This window comes from Epinephelus moara, chromosome 18 (assembly GCF_006386435.1).
Source record: "Epinephelus moara isolate mb chromosome 18, YSFRI_EMoa_1.0, whole genome shotgun sequence".
NCBI lineage: Eukaryota > Metazoa > Chordata > Actinopteri > Perciformes > Serranidae > Epinephelus > Epinephelus moara.
Window position 1 is genome coordinate 11,962,528 of NC_065523.1, and position 5,401 is coordinate 11,967,928.

At 40.3% G+C, this 5,401-nt stretch overlaps 1 long non-coding RNA gene across 1 annotated transcript; it reads left to right on the top strand.

Moving 5' to 3' along the window:
• The first annotated feature begins 1,631 nt into the window (after window positions 1–1,631).
• On the top strand, window positions 1,632–5,060 carry LOC126405965 (uncharacterized). Its single transcript, XR_007571620.1, has 3 exons — window positions 1,632–1,681; window positions 3,245–3,380; window positions 4,923–5,060. It is a non-coding gene; the product is annotated as an uncharacterized LOC126405965 (long non-coding RNA).
• Window positions 5,061–5,401: the final 341 nt, after the last annotated feature.

Here is a 5,401-nt window from a genome sequence, read left to right on the forward strand (position 1 = left end):
CCTTATGGAACAAGTTTGTTTTGGTCTCACTCCCTCTAATTTCAGCTGTTTCTTTTTTCTTTCTTGACTTCCTTTTCTCTTCTCATGTGCTGAACTGGGGAGCTGCCCATTGGTTCGACAGCCCATTGGTTCGACATCCCATTGTTCCGACCATATTAAACTCATTGTTCCGAAGTCCTTTCCGAAATCATCATGATGCCCTGTGGTTAAGGTCTGGTTAGGTTTAGGCACAAAAACCACTTGGTTAGGGTTAGGAAAAGATCATGGTATGAGTTAAAATGAAAAAGAAAGTGACAAACTCATAAGCCGTGAGCCTGCTCCGCCTCAAGCCGGTCGCGGTGCACCATACACCTGCCGCGAGCCGTTCAGCACCGCGGACAGTCGAACTAATGGGATGTCGAACCAATGGGCTGTCGAACCAATGACATGGACCCCTGAGCTTAACCACCAATCAGTGATTTCATTCACCAACAGGCTCTGCCATCTCCCACTCAGAATCAACATGCTGAAAAAAAAGCAGACGAGGGCCGATGAGGGCCAATGGTGCAGGACACATCGCAAAGACTAGGGTGACAGACACTTACGGACGGCCAACATCTGTCGCCCCAGTCTTCATGGTGTTGATCAGAAGTTCAGCTCAGAAAATGAGAAGAGGAACGGAAGTGAAGAAAGAAAGTAAACAAAGAGTTAAAGTCAAGAGGGCATGAGATGAAAACAAATTTGTTATTATTAGGTAAGATTTTTTTTTTTAATCCATTGAGCTCTTTAGCAGAAACCTTTCCTCGTGGTTTGTGTTATTGTTCACAGGCGCATGTAAATATGCTTTGTTCTTTCAACATTGGATTGTGGAGTTAAATAAACCCTAAGCCTATTTTATAGGCCTCTGCTCGAAAATTGCATATCAAAGCAGGAAAAGCTAACACCAATGTTAACTTAATTGCCTTGTTCACTCTTTGTAAAACTTGACAGCGACAAAATGAATCTCACTGTCTCAGTTAGTCTTGTTAGTTATCTACCAACAATCACCAGTTCTTGTTAGGTTGAAATAAATATTTAATTCACGAAGCTGGTTTAATTCCCAGAATAATATACATGAGCGAGTGATGGGCATCCCAGTTGGCCAGCACATATGGGAACTAGATGGGTCCCAACTGGGCCATAGCCTATTGTGAAATGAGCTGTAAATTAAATTGTTTTAGGTAAAATAATATTGTTATATACTGCTGTATTATTGACACTTAAGGTGTCGTCAAAATGTTTTGGTATTTAAGCCACTATAATGTGAGGTAAAAGAAAAAAAGAAAAACCTGAATAAAATCAACCACAGCCGTAGATAGCCTACCTGCTGTTTAAAATAGTCATTGCATTTTTTTTATAAACGGTGTGTGTGTGGCGGGGGTTGTCATGGAAATGAGAGAAAGTAATCTCCCAATAACCAGCGATGACTCATTCATTCTGGAGTTGCCGCTCAGGATCAGCGCCTATTTCAAATATAGGTTTGACAACAATTAATTTTCACGTAGTCACAAAGAAGTACTACATTACCCATAATCCCAACATCTGCCAGCAGGGTCTGTGATTGGCTAAACTCTTTTTTACCCGCGAATGGTGTTTCCGTTTCCGCTAGGAGGCTCGCATGTTGGCTAACGTCATGATGATTCGTAATGCATTTTATGGCACAGTGAGTATGATTTCTTATGCTATATGTACACAGACAGAACAACACATACTATAACACAGTGCCACGCATGCATTAGCAATGTAGATATGCCATCATAATGCCGAACGTTTAACTTCGTGACAGTTAGTGAGCAACTCTGTATGTTGAATCATTATTCGTTTCAAAACAAAATCAGAAAAATAAGCAAATGGGTCCGTTTTTCCGTCTTGAAACCAAAATGGAAAAACCGAAAATGAAAAAACTGCGTTTTTCTGTAGGAGAACAGAGTGGAGACTGGCAGAGTCACAAGCAGCTGCAGTTTTCACAGTGGGACTGTTGAGTCACATTATTAACATTTAACATTTTTTCAGGCGAGAAAGCAACCATGTAGATTCCCCATATGCGGTCAGTTTATCCAAATAACGCCTGTTTGTAAATCTGCTGCGACGTTTTCGGACATATGAAAAGCCATGACCAGCCTGTGTTTCAGGTTAACAGGTGACCGGTTCATGGACGCGTGTTGTCATGGCAACGGCAGAAACAACTGCGCCCTCTCCAAATAAACATTCCATAAACATCATCATTTCATTTTCTATATTGTTTCCCCCGTCTTCCGTCTATATCTAAAAATCCAAGTTAATAACAAACTGACACGGTTGTGGGTTAGATCATTTAATTAATTACTGAGAAGTGAATATGTGCACGGAACATTTCTAATGCTATTTATTTATTCTCAACACAACATCAGTGTTGTTTTGAGCACATTGTTCATTGATCATCAGTGTCATAAAGCAACTGCGTTGGGAACACTTAAAGGAGCTATATGTAAGAAATCTAAAGCAAATAGTTGTAAAATCATCCTAATATGTCACAGAGACTAAGGAATAATGTTCATATAACATACTGATCTTACTGACAACAATAGTACAGCCAGAATATTCGCATTTTTAAAAAAAAATTACAGTCTGCAAATCATGTTTATGTTTTGAATTTGTGTTTTGGCCTGTTGCGCCACCCACCGCCGTCTACCAGTCACGCAGTCAGTAGAGTCTCAGCATCAGTTACAGTTACGACTGAGCTACAGCAGCACGGCAAGCAGCATTAGCAGTGTCCCAGTACATAGCATTAGCAGCCGGCTCCTCATGAGCTGTATCCCGGCAGCAGCGTTAGCAGCAGAGAAACCGGACTTGCTCGAACAGTCAGCTGGAAAACCGAAGATCAAGGACACAGCGATGCGGCCCTGCCACAGCAGCCGCCCGTGGGCAAACAAATCAGTCTCCAGCGTGCCGCTGTCCAGCAATCTGGAATCTGTAGGGGAGGGGGGGCGGACAAGACGCGTGGCAGTATTCTGAATTTGAGTGCAGTACCTGTTTTGGCCACATTCTTACATACAGCGCCTTCAACACTCGGTCCTGAATATAATCTTGTGCCACTTTGATTTTTAATGATAAAATAGCAAAGACAGCTTTGAGTAGCTTGATCTTCATTTCTGATCCATCACCTAATAAGTTCACCTTAACAAAGTGCCTCAAATTAGACAATAACAAGCCTCACTCTTATGCTCTTTCTGGATGTCACTTACAGGGAGTTTGAAAAAATATTCCCTCACCAAAGACATAACAAGGAAGGATGCAGAAAAGGCAGTGCCAAAATGGCTGATTGGTGCCAGGGACAGGGGACGCAACCGTGCCATGAGAGCACATGGAGGAGAGCAAAACCGGTAAGTCACAAAATATGCAAGATATAAATGACAGACACAGTGCTCAGGGGCCTACTAAAAGTTGACGTGCGCCCAAAAGCTGAAAATGGCGTGCGCCAAAAAATAATCGGATTTATAAAACCGTGCGCATGCACACTTGCACGCAATGTTCTCTTTATAAGTCACAGACCTCCTGGAGTTGTGCGTACCCAGATCCGCCTCATATTCCGCCCTCTACATGCCCTAGTTCAACCATAAATGGTCATGCAAATCACCTCATGAATGCGATCTGCATATAAATAAGCCAGCATGCGAGTGTTCTCTCGTTGTGTGAGTCATGGCGACGGGTGAGAAACGAACCAAAAAACGGAATTTCTCCGAGACTGAGCTAGAGACCCTTTAACAGAAGGTGGAGGACTGAAGAAAGATTTTATTTGGTGGCCACAGAAGTGGGATCACGAATAAAAGAAAGCGAAAAAAAGTGGCAACACATCAACGCTGCTGATGCTGTCAGCTGTGTCTGTGGGACTGCACGGACAGTGACAGAACAAAAAAAAAAGTGGTCTGATCTAAAGGTAGACCAAATATTTCTACTCCTTTACCAACATGTAGTTAATGTGTTGCTTTTAAATTTGAGGATGTTTGACATTGATGTCTAAGGAGGGCTGATGAAATGAGTGTAACGGTTATGCTTAATGGCTGTATTTCGAGACATGATAAATGCACTGGAAATATTTAGCTAAATAAATAAATATATTCCATGCAGTCACGCCATCCTCTCCCCCTCCCACACTCACAGAGTGGACAGTGAGACGTTAGAGGCAGTGCGGATTAAATACATATTTAGAAAGAATTTCAATTCAGGATTTGAGTTGGATTTTACAATGTTTTTATGAAACAGTTATCACTCACTCCAAGCGTAAAATAAGGCTGCTAATGCTGCTGAGACATCAATAAAAATCTGACTCCACTTCTCCACCTCGCCGTCTGCGTCACCACTTCCCAGTGTCTTCCAAAATGTGCGCACGCATGACTCAGAGTTTGCTTACAGGTGTACACATTCTCCCGCCAAGTTTATTTTTATAAATCACAACCTTTGCGTGGTAAGTGGCGTACGCCACTTTCAAGCCCTGTTTTGTGCGTAAGCAAGCTTTATAAATCAGGCCCCAGTGCTTTTTCTACACTCTTTACTTTTTATTTTTTTATAGTGTTTGCTGTGTTCATGATCACGGTGTGAATTTTGGCATCAAAACAAATACGGCACTTAAAGGTTTAAAAATATAAAAATTAAGGAATATTTTTGTATTTATAGTTAGGAATCATGTTTGTTACATGTATGATCACCCCAACCCCTTCCTATCTGTTGTTTTGCCATTTTGGGTTTAAATTTCATGACAATTTAGCTGTAATAGATTCATATCACTATATAGGCTGTATAGGGTCTATACAAGTCGTAAATTCAATTTACACCTTTGAGATACTTAATAGATCACAGTAATCAGCTATCTCAAAGCACTATTAAATGTGCTAAGGTCTGGCTTCATCTTTTTTTTCTTTTCAAAGGGCCGTTGGAACAGGGAGGACACAGGAGTAGGCCAAGTACAAGAAGACCATCCACACATGCACACCCACACAACATTCTGTGCATTACTCCGTTTTTGTTATATTTACAGTTGTTGAATAAACTGTTTTCCTTAGAAATTTGTTTAGCCTCTCTCCTTTTTTTCCCCTTTTTTTTACAACCTTTGACCCAAGGCTGCTATATTAGCTTTTTAGTCTTCTAATCATTGTTTTACTCTTCAATTAGACTTCATAATGTATCATCACCCCTATTTAATACCAATCTCATTACCAATGCTACTGTATTGAAAAAAGCATCAACTGTCTCTGTTCATTGAATATATAAAAACATTTTAGTTTTACTTTTACACACCTTGAATATATAAAAACATTTTAGTTTTACTTTTACACACCTTTCTTTACTAAACTAAATGTAATATGTAACACATGTATTCATATATATATATATATATATATATATA